Genomic DNA, 17,470 nt, shown 5'->3' with positions numbered 1-17,470 from the left:
GACAACTAACTGAGCCACCCAGGCACCCCAAAGCTGAAGTTTTATGTCCATTTGATTCTTTCCAATACATGTAACATTTTGCTCTATGAAAAGATTAACAATTCTGAAACCTTAACTATGTAGTCCTTAAATATCACTAAGACAGATCTGTTTTTTAGTCTGTTTTTATTCATCTACTTTAGGTCTCAGCTCTTCATTTCTGACTTTGGAGTTTTTATTTGATTGTTTGATTATTTATTTGACTTACCTCTCTCTCTTGTTGTTTTTTTTTAATTTGGAACCCAGTACCCCTACTAGACGTCTATTAGCATTTCTGGTGTAATATATATTCATATTATATACAATATATACATACTAACTGTATGTACATATATGTATATTAGTAACTCTTTATATTCTGTCACTTTTATTCATTATTTTCTCTGACTTCTGGGAAATTTCTCTTTCTCAGTCTTATAAATTTCTGCTTTCAGCTGTGTCCATTCTGTTTGGAGCATAGACACACATACATATGTTTTCAAACATATCAATAACTTTGAGTGTTTATTTTTTTAATTCCCACATTTTCCAAAATACAATATCTTTTCTTATTCTGTAAGTTTAATAACTATAATTATTATATTAAATTATATCATTTTCCCCCTCTTTACCCTATTTCTTCATGATTTCATCCTGTTTATTAACGTCAGTGCCTTCATTCCATGGCCTGGATTTAACACAAATACCTGGTAATTCGTAGTTGTCTATGTGTCTTGTAGAGGTCTTATATGAAGAGTATATTTTCTCTGGCCAAAAATTCTTCTTCCACTTGTGAAAATAAATGTTAATTATAGGAGACTAGCCTCAGGCTTTTCAGAGAAAGGTTGACATATGTGGCCATATGGGTGTGATGAGCTTATGTTATGCGGGTTGCCATCTCCATCCGTGTCTGGAGCAATCTCTGCACCCACTTTGGTTTTCTCTTTGATGCAGTCTCCTCTGTACAAAACTCTAAGTACAGCTTTATCCCAATGCCATTACAAAACCTGATATTTTCTTCCCCCACTCCTTCTTTTCTCCTTTACTCTTTTTTGCCATGATGTGGAGCTTCCATAATCTCTAATCTGCTTCTCATTCTTTTCCAATATCCAGCCTAAGCACTGTCTCTGGGCTCATTAGTCATATTCTTTAGAAAGCAGTGATTGAGGATTAGTCAAGGACAAAATTCTTCCGATGCCATTCATTTAGTATGGGTAGATGGTGGGACAGGTCCTCTGATGTAATTATTCTAAAGACCACACTTATATTACTCTGATGACTACTCTGCTCTTCACTTGGTTGACTTTCATTCCACCTGAAACTATTTCCTTTCCTGGCCATTCTCTTTTGTTTGTTTTGAGCTGAGACTTTTCTTTTTTTCTAGTCTATTCCACAAGTTCATCTCTGTCTGCTTTCTGTCTTAAAGATCCCATAATTCCCAATCTGGTGGATGGCAGATATGTGTTCCATCCACCAACATGATTCAAATTCCCCCAGTGCAGGAGTTCTAACTTAATGCTTATATCTGTCATCCCTAGACTGTACTTTAAAAGACAGGCTCTTTCAGATTTGAAGAGCATCAATCATTAGAAATTACCATGAAAAGAATAGTGATTCTAGGAAACTGAAACACTGGGGCAGAAGTCTACCAATGACTCATTTTATCCCTATGCCTTTTCATTTAGAAGCATTGTCTTTGATCCTTAACAAGTATAGATGCTTTGAAGACTCTTGCCTTTTCTTTATAGATCAGAGGAAAGTACTTCAACTTGAGAGAAGTTGCAATGAAAGGTTAACTTTTTTTCCCTTATTTTTTTAATGGTATATTTAGAAGAGGCCACCTTGTATGAGAAAGAGTGCAGTGAAAATTAAGTGCCATCACAGAATGAAGAAAGAGCTCTTTCATGAGCTCATGCACATTTGAAACCAGATGGCTGCCAAATTCATAATTTCTAGCAGTCCACTTACATAGAGATTTATAAGACTGGGGTGTCAACCCCAGAGTTTGCCTTCAAAGAACAAATAGCTTTCAGACATTTGCAAGTACAAGACAGTTCCCTCTTAAGAGAGTGGATGTATGTCATTCTTTGCAAATTTATACAGTGCTATACTTTTTTAAATAAACAAGGACATGCAACACAGAACTCTTACAACCAGATAAAGGTTGACCCCCCCCCCCAAAAAGCTAGAAAGCACAGAAATCCAGTTTCCTAATCTCCATCACTCTTTCAGGGGATGTCAGTGAGCCTTTTAAGATGCATAGTGATCATCTATCAGATAACCATAAGGAGGGGAGGCATAGGCATCTGTAGTTTTTGCAAAACGTTCTTAGTGATTCTCACTGTTTCTCTTACCTCCTGACCTACCCTGTAGACATGTGAACTATGAGTGTTGTTCTGAGTTCTATTTTTCCCTATTTATTTCTGAAGAAACAAATTCCATAAATATTTTATTGAGGCTTTTTTTTTTTTACTCAAAATCTGGACATGTTTGCAGTACATCCTTTTGCTATTATCTACATTAAAATGATAAATACATGACTCATACGTATGTGCAATTACCGATTCACATTCACCCACTGACTTTTGGGCAGTTTCATTTTTTAGCAATGCTGCTTGAACATATTCATTTCAAAGCTTGTGAGTATGAAATAACTAAACCTTCACATCTTTGAATGAATTCTGCTGAGATCGGACATGAAGCATTACAATGAAATGTCATACCTTCAGCACTTCCTTCCATCAGAGGGAGAAGAAAAGAGGACTTTCAAAAGAACTACAAAGCTGGAAAACAGAAAAGATACCTGCCGGCAATTTATAGCTCATTCTTAGGCTAAAGAAAGGTAGTAGAATGACAGTTTATTTTTTAAAGGATTTTTCTTATTGAACATTAATTTTACATATTTCATTTAAGGAAACTGGAATGCCAAAGTCTAAATTGTGTTTGAAAATGTTACTTAAATAAAACTAGAACAAAGTTTAAGGATCATGATACAGAGGTTTCCTTAGAAAATATCTATCAAACTAAAATTTAATGTGATAGTAATCTTTTAGTATTTTTGATTGTATTTTTAATTCTATTGTCTAAAAGACACATTACAGGGCAATGATTATAGGCTAGTAAGTTACTATTGCTATATTTTCCTGGATTCAGTTAAATAATACTTAACCATCTTAGACAGATGAGCATGCCACCCTGCTTTACAAAAGCAATTTAAAGAAAATTCACAAAAGGCTTTTATTATTCATTGTAATAGCCATTCAGGTTCTCCCCCGCCACCCCTTCAACTAATTGAAGACATAAAATTTTGAGTTATGCTGTGCTGATCAAAGTCTGAAGTGGGGCATAATAGGAAAATTATCAATTACTATAGACTGTAGAAAGGGGGGGAACTACATTGTTCAGCTGAAATAAATTTCAATGCATAAAGTATTTTAAAAGTATTTAAAAACATAAAGTATATAACTGACCACACCTTCTTTAATTTCACTTAATTTCACACAATTATTTACACTGATCATTACACATAATTATATTCTACCACAGTCATGTTTTTTCAGTAAAACAACTCAGCACTTTTAGAGATCATGTTTTCATAATAATCATTAATACATATGTATTAAGTCCCTGCTTTTTATCTAGTTCTAGGTATACCATAAAAAGCATACTGATGGTCTTTTATTTTTTATCATGCTTATTTTTTATCATATTCTCAGCATTTAACATAGCTCAGAGCATTCATTGTTTGTAATAACTTTAAATACAATTTATGGGACTAATGAATATATTCTATATTTAAAGTCTCATCAATATCTAGATGTCTGGTTACTCTATAAAAGTAAACTAACAACAGAGGGCTGTATGTGCACCAGCAGCACAATAAGTGGAATACTTCTAAATTTAAAAAAAAATAAATAAGATTTTTATTTTTTTTAAGTTTTTAAATGTATATTTATTTTTGAAAGAGGGAGAGAGAGCATAAGTGGGGGAGGGGCAGAGAGAGAGGGAGACACAGAATCTGAACAGGATCCAGGCTCTGAGCAGTCAGCACAGAGCCCAGTAAGGGGCTTGAACCCACAGCAAACCAAGAGACCATGAACTAAGCTGCAGTCTGATGCTTAACCGACTGAGCCATCCAGGTGCCCTGAATACTTTTAATAATACGTGCTTCCCAATTTTTTATTATAAATACATGATATATGCGTATGTATTTACTTCAGAACTAAATTAAGCTTCTATAGTTTATAGTCTTTGTAAATATAAAATAATTTAAACTGAAAAATAAAATCACTTTAATTCAAAGAAATATGAGATGAGAAATGACTCAAAATTTCATCAGTTATTTTTAAATACTTGTAGTATGCTGTCAAATGGCCAAAAGTGCACTAGACAATTAATAGAACCATTAATTTAAGTTTAAAACTAGGCTATTGGCACAACACATTTCTAAAAACACAAAACAAAACAAAAAACAAAAACAAAACTTAATTAAATTTTAAATGAGTGCCATGTTCTTTGAAGCGAACCAAAATTCGTTTTCAGAGTATTTGTCAAGTCATAGCTAAAATGAGAACCTGCTAAGGCAACACGCACTTCTCAACATGGCCAAATACATCTCTTTATAATGTTATCAGGGTGGAAGTGTTTGGATTCCCCATTGACTACCGCAGTATTTTTAACACTGTGAGTGCGCTGGATGACCACAGGGACAGGATTTGGGGAACGGATACTAAAGGTGTAGGAAATCTCAAATGGTCACAAATAAAGCAGATAGTATCTTATAATTCCTTTAAGAAATGGCAGGCCTATCGCTTCTCGGCCTTTTGGCTAAGATCAAGTGTAGTATCTGTTCTTATCAGAAATGGCAGGCCTAACCACTTTAGAAACATATTTGCAATTTCTTAAATTCCCTAGAAATATCAAATATTGGATTGAATATATGAAATAGCAAATGCAAACATCAATACTTTATTAGCTGGTATCTCAGTTAGCTGCCAACGTGCAACAGTAAAAATAATTGGTATTAATATATCACTCAAGAAGTATTTACTGAGCCCATTATGTGCTCAGTTCTGAGGAAGAAAAACAAGTACCATCCGTAATATGTATCATGGTTTCTGCCCTCAACCAACTTGAAGTCAAAAAAAAAAAAAAAACCAAACCAACAACTAACCATGAAACAGAGAATGAAATTTTTATTGTCAGAAGATAGAGATATAGCAATTATCCAAACAAAAAAAGAGGAAGAAAGGAAGGAGACTTTGATTCAAAGCTGGTGATTGTCCTGTAAAAGAGGCAAACTTATGTAAATTGCCCTAAAAAAATAGCAATATATCAAAAATTTTCTCTGTCCAGCAATTCTACTTCCAAGAATTTATTCCAAGGAAATTATCAGACATGCAATAAGTGACTTATGCCATAAGAGGTTTCCTACAGTTTTATGTCTAATCATTTAATCCTAAAGAAGTCTAAACGTCAAATAATAGCAAACTAGTTAAAAATAAAGTAGCCTTAAGATGAAATATTATGCAACTATTAACACTGTGTTTGAAAATGAATCATTATCCTTCCTCAGCAATCTGGAGTTCCCTCCTCTCTTCCCTTCACAGCCTCTTCACCAAAGATCGCTGCTAATTATGATTCCCTTAGAAAATAACTACAGCTTCCAGGGCACACACTCCCACTAATCAATTCTTTACATGTGGCCTCAGAATAGATTTCCTCATATTTTCTATTTCTGGCTTCTTCTACCAAAATTGATACTAGTAACTCAGCAAAAGTCATGAGAGGCCTCCCTAGTTCCTTCCCATAGGCCATGGTAGTTACGGTATTTGGTTCGTTTGGGGTGAGATCTTTATAGATTGCAGCAGGCCTTTATGTTCCAAAAGTTTAATCGCCTGTATATTTCTCAAACTGCCTTTCAGAAACCTTATCTTCCGAATCCACTTGTATGTTCTGAGTATGGTCTTTTGCTCTACGTTTCACAACTTATGCAATATGATTGCAACTATGCAGTGTGCATCAATTGATATATGTTATTAGTTGTCTCTGATGCAAGGCTTAGGTAAGACAGCACATCAGGTCTGGCCCTGGTTCGCCACAGTGGAAGGACTAAAGGAGTTTATGAGTGTAGTCAACAGGTAGAAGGAGTATGTATCAGTGCCTTGAATGAAGAGCAAGACATCTTGATTCTGGATTTTAGAAGACAATAAAGGTTTACGTCTATGCTGTGATTCTTTTAGTAGAAAATACAGCATGAATGTGTTACAAATTAAAAAAAACATTTTCTTGTGAATTCTGTACATATATGGAGAAGTGTGTGTGTGTGTGTGAGAGAGAAAGAGAGACAAGGAGAGAGAGTGAGAAAGAGGGATTGAATTAAGTGAACTGTAAACTTTGGAGACACTGGACCATTTTACTGTTAAATGCTAGAGGAAAGAAAAATTTCCATTTATGTACAAGAAGCCATCATGGTGTGGAAAAATTAATAGGGAGTTATACTGGAGTAATTGTAGCAATGGTTACTTAATCACAAGAGGATTTAAAGAAGCACGTGGTCTGGAGAACAAGTGTTTCAACACAGCTAATTGTGACATCTGCCAAGATAAGTCTTCTGTAGCTTGCACCTGTCTGCGTGATATAACCCTCGGACCAGTAGCAGCCTGTGCCACAGGCCACCAGCTCGGCATTGCCATCAGAAGAGGCAGGCGGTTTCATTGGACCTTAGAACTTCTAAGGCTTTGGTCCTTGTTGGCCATAGTAAGGACGGAGAATTCTGCTTTATACCACACCTGGGCACCCGAGTAAATGTCTTTTGGAGTTTTCCTCCACTTCACAATCCAGGACAACACAGAGGCAGCCACACCTCTAATTTAGGAATGATGGCTACACCAGCACAGTAGCAATAGTTCAGGCACTGACTTTAGGCATGCTAACCTCAAGCTTTACTACAGAAATAGCTGTGCTACAAGATACTCTCACTAGTGCTCATGCCAGTGGGGATAGATTCCAGCACCAAAGGACGTCTCTATCACCCAGCAAAAGCCAGACTCCAAGGTTTTATGAATATACGTATGTGCACCTTGGGATTCTTGTGGATATGAATAATAGAGAACCATAGGAAAAGACCAGATAGCCTGCTGAAATCACAGATGGGGACCTGAAATTTGCAATCTGAGGTGACTGACTTTGTACCCTTAGGCATCTGATGCTTGTCCTGTGCTAATTACATCCATAATTAATTATCTGTCCACTACATAGTGATTCCTTGAAGAGAGTTAATAAGACTTAATCATATTTGTACTCTCAGTGTCTCATTGTATTTATGAACACATAATAGATACTCAGTGCTTCTTTTTTTAAAGAGTAGATTTTTGGGGCGCCTGGGTGGCTCAGTCGGTTAAGCATCCGGTTGCGCTCAGGTCAGATCTCACGGTTCGTGGGTTTGAGCCCCGCGTTGGGCTCTGTGCTGACTGCTAGCTCAGAGCCTGGAGCTTGCTTCAGATTCTGTATCTCCCTCTCTCTCTGATCCTCCCCTGCTCGCACTGTCTCTCTCTGTCTCTCAAAAAAGCATTAAAAAATTAAAAAAAAAAAAAGAGTAGATTTTCAGTGAGTTAGAGCACAGGCCTAGAAGTGAATACATTCAGGAGACAGGTAGATAATGTAGATGTGTGAATCTATGTTGTGTAATAAAAATGGTGAGACTAGTGTCAACTTAGAGCAGGCATGCCATATTTCAGACCATCCCAAAACTGACTGGGCTAAACAATTACTTTCATAGATAGTGGTTCTGTAGGTTGGCAATTTGGACCTCCTGCGGTCGTTCTTCTGCCGCCAGGTCCTGTGTTCACACACACACTCCTCCCGAAGGTACGTGGAAGCTGATTGTCCTCAGAAGGCCTCCACACATATATAGAGTTCACTGCCACAAACGTCATTATGCTTCCTCACTAAATACTAAGCAAGTTACTGCTTCTTCATTGGACTCCAAAAGTAGCCTCATGTTTGCTACTGCCCCATTGCCTAAAACAAGTAGATTATAAATCTTGATGGAAAGAATTTAAAAGTTTTTGACCATTTTTGGAGCACCTGGGTGGCTCAGTTGGCTAAGCTTCCTATTTCACTTCAGGTCATGATCTTACAGTCTGGATTCAAGCCCCGCCTCAGACTCTGTGCTGACAGCTCAAAGCCTGGAGCCTGCTTCAGAGTCTGTGTCTCCCTCTCTCTCTCTGCTCCTCCTCTGCTTGTGTTCTGTATCTCTCTGTCTCTCAAAAAGGAATAAATGTTAAAAATTTTAAAAAAACTGACCATTCTTTTTCACTGTACTATGAAAGACATTCAGATTTTGAAATGTTTTAGAAATTAAACACCCTTCTCCACATGTGTGACCATACTCAGTTTATGGCCTCTGCTAGAAGAGCTTAACACCTCCGCTCTAAATAATCATGATTTTTTTTAAAGAACCACTCAACTGAGAAATTTTTGTCTCAGTACAATTTGAATTTCTCTTGCTATTCACTGAATTATAAATGCACCCTTTTTACATGGCCTTTTAGTATTTCAGTCTCTAAGCCTCTTCTTTTAATTTTTTAATTGTTTCTTAAATTTTAATATAATTTATTGTCAAATTGGATTACATACAACCTTAAGCCTCTTCAGATGGCTCCACGAGCAATTGCTCATTTATTACTGTGAATTTCGCTTTACAAGAGATGTCATTAGAGAAATATTTGCTTCACAGTGTTTTGTGCCAAAATATGTGACTTCTGTACTCCTACATACAATTATTCTCCAATACCATCTGTCTGCTTTATAAAAATGCACAAGTGAATTTTTGTGAATCATCATAATTACTGTTAATAACTTACCTTTTAGCCAACCAGGAAAAATACGTGTTCAGTCATGAAGAGTTGTACACCTGGTAAAATGAATGACAAATCAAATAATTGGGTATCATTCTATACTTATATATTTAAAAAATACTGCACTTAGGATACATTCCAAGTTCTGCTTTGTTTTTTTAATCTGTTTGCAATTCCAAGGAACTGTACCAAATATTCTAACATTATTCTAAGATCTTATGCATTTTCATTTCCATTGACTAGTCATCTCATTTCATACCTTCTTTATGAAACTATTATGGCATTTCAAAACCCTCTTCAAGAGATAGGGCTACAAAAGAGAACAGTATGTTCAATAATCTATATATTGTTTCTTTTTAGAAGATAATCTGTTATTTTTCACTATTGAGTACATTCCTGTGTAGTATATTATTTTAATTTAAGATTTTATTAAAATTGACACATGAGGCATGTAATAGATTGTCAAATGAAAGTATGATCAAATTTTCAAATCTTTAGCATATATATTACAAACTATGTTTTTTTTTTTTTTAACATTCAAGACATGTAGACCCTGGAGAAAACACCTGTGCATTTCTTTCAGTCCATAAATTGCTGTTTTTGAAACACTGTAGTATATAGCTATCATAACTAACAAAATACATGCAATAAATGAAAAATCCTACTACACAATGAAGCATTAAGTGAAGACTCTCATTTTGAAAATGACCCATACCAAAAGAGTAATCTAAGGATTAAGGAAAAGAGGCATTAATATATTTAACTTAAGCCTCAGGGTAGCTGAGTTAAGAGGGGCTACAAATTTTAGGAATATTTTATATTGTGTTAAATGGAGTTAAAGGCTAACTCAAGCAAATGGAAACAGTCCCTGAATGTGCCTGGTTTTCTAAGGAGAGTTGCTTTCAACACTGAAAATGCTGGGAACCAACATGGTGATTATAAAGTAAGCAATACCTTACAGGTATTAACTTTTATAACTCAATAAAATGACGTCTCCTTACCAAAACCTAAGGTGGGATTTCTAACTCAGAATTTTTTTGTAAAAATATTGAAAGGCAGAGAAAATTACAAACTCCTTCTGTAGAATGATCTATATACTCTTACTTATAAATAAGGAAAGAAAAATTAAAAAAATAAATTACTAAAAAGCCCAACATATCAGATAAAGCATTAGTATCCAAAATCTATAAAGAATTTATCAAACTCAACACCCAAAAAACAAGTAATTCAGTGAAGAAATAGGCTAAAGACATGAACAGGCACTTCTCCAAAGCAGACATCCAGATGGCCAACAGACTCATGAAACGATGCTCAGTGTCACTCATCATCAGGGAAATACAAATTAAAACCACAATGAGATACCACCTTGCACCCATCAGAATGGCTAACATTAACAACTCAGGCAACAACAGATGTTGGTGAGGATGTGGAGAAAGAGGATCTCATTTACTGCTGGTGGGAATGCAAACTGGTGCAGCCACTCTGGAAAACAGTATGGAGGTTCCTCAAAAAAATTAAAAATAGAACTACCCTATGACCCAGAAATTACAGTACTAGGTATTTATCCAAGGGATACAGGTATGCTGTTTCAAAGGGGCACATGCACCCCAATGTTTATAGCAGCACTATCAACAATCACCAAAGTATGGAAAGAGCCCAAACGTCCATCAATGGATGAATGGATAAAGAAGATGTGTATATATACAATGGAGTATTGCTCGGCAATAAAAAAAAAAAAAGAAATCTTGCCATTTGCAACTACATGGATGGAACTAGAGAGTATTATGCTAAGCGAAATTAGTCAGAGAAAGACAGATATGATACAGCTTTACTCATATGAGGACATTAAGATACAAAACAGATGAGCATAAGGGAAGGGAAGTAAAAATAATATAAAAACAGGGAGGGGGCCAAAAACATAAGACACTCTTAAATATGAAGAACAAACAGAAGGTTGCTGGAGGGGTTGTGGGAGGGGGATTGGGCTAACTGGGTAAGGGACATTAAGGAATCTACTCCTGAAATCATTGTTGCACTATATGCTAACTAACTTGGATGTAAATTTAAAAAATAAAATAAAATAAATAAATAAGTGTAACAACAACAAAAAAGACCAGTGTAAATGTGGTATAATGCAAACTGGCTTTCATAATGCTCTGTCCTTGCAGTAATTTTCATTGTCTTTTCTCCTCATGGTTCTCTTATTCCTCTTTATTATACACACGCTCATCCATGTGCCCTTGTCTCTTTGTATTAGCCTTGATACCATAAAGCACAGAATTCTCAGGATCATTGTCTTCAGTAACTCACAAATCAACCAACCTTCATAAGTCAGAAACAAAGATTTAGCCGATGAATGTTTAATTATGTGTGTGTTCTCTACCTGTGCATAGGGAGCTCCGTGTACTCTATGCAGTGATAGAATTATTGGACATACCATTTGGTTTACTCTTTGCCAAAACCAATGCATCTGTCTAAAATGGTTGCTATAAAATGTTGCTTATTGCTTCAGTGTGGGGGAAAAGCGAATTTACAGACCTTTCTGGCTTTGATGGAGAAAAACAATACCTGTATCTGTTACACAGAAAATTTTCCACATTATTCATTTGTCATTGCTATCACCTTCTATTTTCAAATACCATCCATCTGAGCTATCATTCTCCAGCTAGGAAGACTTTTCTGAGGTCTTGCTATAGAAGGGCTTTAGGTCCATTGCATATTAATTACAGACACATCAAACACATATAAACCCACACTCTCAGGAGACTTCTAAAACATCTTTTATTCTTTTTTATTTTCTGCTTTGAAAGAGATTTTGAGGGAGGGATGCACATACACTCGTAGCAAGTCTTTAAAAGATACACCGCTGGATAGATAGTAGGTAGACACTGAAAATGGCTTCTGAGTGAAGCAGATTGCTTTTCATAATGTGGGTGGATCTCATCCAATAAGCTGACTGCCTAAATAGGAAGCAAAGAGTGGGTGCCCTTGAAAGTGAGAAGAAACTTAGCTAATTGTCCATTAACTGATGAATAGGTAAAGAAGATGTGGTATATACATACAATGGAATATTACTTGGCAGTCAGAAAGAATGAAATCTTGCCATTTGCAACAGTGTGGCTGGAACTAGAGTGTATTATCCTAAGTGAAGTAAGTCAGAGAAAGACAAACATCATATGATTTCACTCATATGTAGAATTCAATAAACAAAACAGATGAACATAGGGGAAGGGAAACAAAAGTAAGATAAAAACAGAGAGGGAGACAAATTGTAAGACACTCTTAAATACAAGGGAGGGGTTTTGGGTAGGGAATGGGGTAAATGGGCAATGGGCATTAAGGAGGGCACTTGTTGGGATGAATACTGGGTTTTTCATGTAAGTGATGAATCACTAAATTCCATTCCTGAAATCATTATTACACTACATGTTCACTAATTTGTATTTACATTTAAACAAAGTTTAATAACAACAACAACAAATAGAAACTTTCTCCCCCCAGACTTGCCTTGAGCTGGGACATCATTTTTTCTTGCCTTTGGACTTGAACTGAAATGTCAGCTCTTCTCAGGTCTTAAGTCTGCCGGTTTTTGGACTAGAACTAAACCATCAGCTCATTGACTCTCCTGGTTTCCAGTTGGCCTGCTGCAGATTTTGGGACTTAGTACCCTCCGTAAATGCATGAGTCAATTCCTTATAACAATCTCTTTCATGCTATTATGGAGGCTGACACATCCCAATCTACATATCCTAATGTACATATTTAAATATCCCAACCTATATATAGATATCCATCCTATTGCTTCTCTTTCTCTGGAGAACCCTAATACATGCGCCAATAAATTATTCACATAAAAAATAAAAATAAAGAAAGAAGAGCTTGCCTTCTGATTGGTGGAGGGAAAATGTACTCCATTTTACATTGACGTTTTGCCCTGGTCACGCCTCACTTTTCTTACACCAATACTGTAGTGAACTAGAGATTTTACTCTCAACAAAATTAATTATATGCAGAAAACGTTTGTTGGTAATGAGTATTACAACTGAGAATGGTGTTTTTGGGTCCAAATAGCAATAACATCTGTACATATTACTGTACATATCTGTACTATAGGGAGTGGGACAATGAGAGGAGAGGAGAGAGGAGAGGGGACTAAGGAGAGAAGAGAAAGAGGACAGAGAGAGAAGAGAGGAGAGTAAAAAGAGAATAGACTTGGGTAGATACACATGGTGATCTGTATATAAGCAGTATTTCCTCTAAATCATTAATGTTAACATGTTCTAATGCATTTTTGGTGGTTAAAACAAAACATACTAATGTGGTCTAACACTTTTTTTGGTACCTAACATGATGTAACACTGTTTCTTTTTCATATATACCTACCTATTGATTCCTCTTAGGTTGCTCGCTCTCTCTCTCTCTCTCTCTCTCTCTCTCTCTCTCTCTCTCTCTTTTTTTCCCCCTGAACCTGCTAGTTCATAGCCTTCTTGGTTTCATTTAGTTAATTAATGATGAGTATCAATTTCCCAAGTGATGTGATTCAAATACCCCTTATGTAAAGTTCCAAATGTGTCTCCTTTTACACTATGGATACTCCAGGGTGTCACAAACTTTGCCATGCAGTCATCAATTTTTCCAGTGCCTCTTGAGAAACTCTATTTGATGAACAGCATGTTTGCATCATTATCATATTCTGTCCAAGAGGAATTTATTTCATCAACTCTCTTGTGTAGAAAATGGGGGTAATATAAAAGTAATGGTACCATAACAGTAAGGAATAAAATTAGAAAGAACAAAAATTAATTTTGAGTAGTAAATTAATTAGGTGCAAATCTCTTCTTCTTTTTTTTAAACTCATCACCAGTCCGCAAATTAATCATTCTAATGGTCTAAGTTGAAATAAAAATGGCATTACTGATTTGCTGAACAAAAGAGGGACATGAATAATCTGACAGCATGCTAACAGGAAAAAAAACCAGAATTATTACGCCTTTATATTGAAAGAGTTAAAGTAATTTTTAAATTACATTTTATTTACTGATTAGTATACTGGCATAGTGCTTTCCATAAAGCATCATATATTTTACCTCATTTGATCAACAAAATTACTGTGAGGTAACTTTTGTGTCTTTATTTTAATTTTTTAAAAACATTTTTAGTGTTTATTTTTGAGAGAGAGAGAGACAGAGCATGAGTGGGGAAGGGGCAGAGAGAGAGGGAGACACAGAATCCGAAGCAGGCTCCAGGTTCTGAGCTGTCAGCACAGAGCCTGATGCAGAGCTCGAACTCACGAACTGTGAGATCAACCTGAGTGAAGTTGGACGCCTAACCTAGTGAGCCACCATGTGCCGCCCCTGTCTTCATTTTTAAATGAGGAAATCAGGGTTCTAAGAAGTTAAGTTAGGGGCGCCTGAGTGGCTCAGTCGGTTAAGCATCGGACTCCGGCTCAGATCTCGGTTGGTGGGTTCGAGCCCTGTGGGCTCTATGCTGACAGCTAAGTCTGGAGCCTGCTTCAGATTCTGTGTCTCCTTCTCTCTCTGCCCCTCCCCACTCATGCTCTGTCCCACTCTATCTCTCGAAAAATAAATAAATGTAAAAAATAAAAGTAAACATAAAAATAAATTTCTTAAAAAAAAGTTAAGTGATTTGAGGTCACAGATTAGTAATCAGAGATACTTCCTTTTAGAGTCCTTATAAGAATCTTAAGCGGGGAAAAGAGGTGGTGGTGATGGAGGAGGGCACTTACAGGGAAGAGCACTGGGTGTTGTATGGAAACCAATTTGACAGTAAAACTATTTAAAACATTTTTTTTAAATAAAAAAAGAATCTTAAGCAACTCAGATGCAAGACAAGCTGCAACCATGAAAGGAGAATGTCTGCTTAGATTAAATAGGAAGCAAGGTAGTACCTGGGAAAGGAATAGAAATAAATTTTGAACACCCTGTGTGAGGCAGTGGATTGGAAATTCATATTTGTAATTAATGATTGAAGAGGGAGTAAATAATTTCACTTTGGTGAGGGCAATGTGGAGACAGATACACCATTGGAGAATGCCACGTGACAGTGGGGGCAGAGACAGAAGTGCTGTAGCTGCAGGACGAGGAACACCAAGTGTCAGCAGCCACCAGAAATAGGAAGACACAGGAAGAACTCTGTGTGTATATTTACGTTTACATATATACCAGCTGCGATGAGAAGTCAGTGACCTTAACTTGATAAATATTTATAAAAACTTAAGGTGTACATCATTCTTAATAATAAAAATATCAAAACAAATAATAATAAAAACATTACAGTCTTAGGATGTCTATTAAGATAGTAGTATTAAAAGTTCTAAGTTCTAGGAAATATGATGAGACTATTAGGCAACGAATGAGAAATAAAACTGGAGAATCATAACCCCAGATTTCAAAATCTATTATAAAGCTGTAGTAACAAAACAGTATGGTACAGACACACAAAAAAATAGATGCATAGATCAACAGAACAGAGAGCCCAGAAATAAAGCCATGACTATATTTAGTCAATTAATCTTTGACAAAGGAGGCAAGAAGAATATGTAATGGGAAAAATTCTCTTCAAAGCTATTGGGAAAACTGGACAGCTACATGCAAAAGACTGAAGCTGAGCCACTTTCTTATGCCATACAGGAAAATAAACTACAGATGGATTAAGGATCTAAATGTAAGACCTAAAACCACAAAAATCTTAGAGGGGAGCACAGGCAGTAATTTCTCTGACATCAGCAGTAACAACATTTTTCTAGATATGTCTCCTGAGGCTGGGGAAGCAAAAAGAAAAAGAAACCATTAGGTAGCATCAATATAAAATGCTTCTGAACATCAAAGGAATCAATTAACATAAATAAAAGACAACCTACAATTGGAGAAGATATTTGCAAATACTCTATCTGATAAAATGTTAGTATCCAAAATCTATTAAGAACTTCTGCAACTCAACGATAAAGAAATAAATAATCCAGTTAAAAATGGGCAAATACATGAACAGACATTTCTCCAAAGAAGATATCCACATTGCCACAGAGACATGAAAAGAGTCCCAATGTCACTAATCATCAGGGAAATGTAAATCAGAACAACAATGAGATTGGGGTGCCTGGGTGGCTCAGTCAGTTAAACGTCAAACTTTGGCCCAGGTCATGATCTCACTGTTTGTGAGTTTGAGCCCTGTGTTGGGCTCTGTGATGACAGCTTAGAGCCTGGAGACTCCTTCAGATTCTGTGTCTCCCACTCTCTCTGCCCCACCTCCACTCATGGTCTGTCTCTGTGTCTCTCTTTCAAAAATAAATGAACATTAAAATTAAACACACACACACACACACACACACACACACACACAGTGAGGTATTACCTCACAGCTATGTGAATGGCTAAAATGAAAAAGTCAAGAAACAAGTGTTGTGTGGACATGGAGAAATAGGAACTCTTGTGCACTACTGGAAGGAAAGCAGACTAGTGCAGCCACTATAGAAAACAGTATAGAAGTTCCTCAAAAAATTAAAAAAAAATAGAACTACCATATGATCCAGTAATTCCACTACTCAGAATTGACTCAATAAATTAAAAAAGTACTAATTTGAAAAGATATACACCCCTATGTTTATTGCAGCATTATTTACAATAACCACATTACGGAAGTATTCCATGTTTGGCCACATTCTGTAGTCAGCTGGCTTAATGCTGATTCCATCTTATGGTTTTAATTTCCAGTTGACATTGTCACAGTAAAATTTGTATTGATACTTGAAATAAAATTATTATTAAATTTTTATAGTGTATGTACTTTGTTAGCATAAATTTCTAAATATTCACTATCTAGTCTTAATACAAACAACGGATCTATAGAAAATGACATGGTAGTTAAATGTTAAGAATTTTATTTATATCATGAGAGTGAAGAGAGAACTTATTTGTACTGATTTAAAAATACCTTCCAAAATACTTATTTAGAAATGAAATATTTCAGTCTCATGCCAGACTCATTTCCAAGTACCAAATGCAAATTCCATGTGTCTTGAATCAACCTGAAGTCACTTTAAGGAATACCAGTCAGAAAGTAAATATACTTGAAAAGCAGTTAAATCTTTATAGATAATTCTCATAGAATGCCAAAAGGGGGGTATGGATGGTCATAATTACTGTAAATTTTTGTTATAGCTAGCTATCTTTTTTTTTTTTACAAATTTATACTTAATCTTTCTTATCCTTATATCATTCTCTTCTTTTTCTGAAAACCCGAAAAACCTTCCTCCAGTTCAGTCTTTGTAGGACTCCTAGGGCTTCAGCCCACCATTACTTACATTTCATCGTGCTCTTTTCTAAGTGAAATAATTCTCTTTTTTCTTTTTTTGCCTCTGTACCCAGTAGCTAGGATGAAAGTCTAAACACAGAAATCAGATCATACCACTCCTTTCATACAAACCCACTATATAGTTTTGGCTCCCTGACTTCTGAAATTCTTCTCTTTGTTCTTTCAGCTACTATATAAAAGTGTGTCGGGGCACCTGGGTGGCTCAGTCTGTTAAGTGTACAACTTTGGCTTGTGCTTCATAGGTTTGAGCCCCACGTTGG

The 17,470-nt window shown here is 35.9% G+C and overlaps 1 long non-coding RNA gene and 1 other non-coding gene across 5 annotated transcripts in view; both read left to right on the top strand.

Annotated features, from left to right (window-relative positions):
• The window catches only part of LOC115286439, a 444,475-nt gene that overhangs the window by 191,268 nt on the left and 235,737 nt on the right, over positions 1-17,470 (top strand). The gene's annotated exons all lie outside the window — the stretch shown is intronic.
• Positions 4,826-5,007, top strand: LOC115288892. Its single transcript, XR_003907269.1, has one exon. It is a non-coding gene; the product is annotated as a U2 spliceosomal RNA (small nuclear RNA).

Source organism: Suricata suricatta, chromosome 3, assembly GCF_006229205.1.
Source record: "Suricata suricatta isolate VVHF042 chromosome 3, meerkat_22Aug2017_6uvM2_HiC, whole genome shotgun sequence".
In the NCBI taxonomy this organism is placed as follows: domain Eukaryota; kingdom Metazoa; phylum Chordata; class Mammalia; order Carnivora; family Herpestidae; genus Suricata; species Suricata suricatta.
This window is presented reverse-complemented; position numbering and strand designations above follow the sequence as displayed.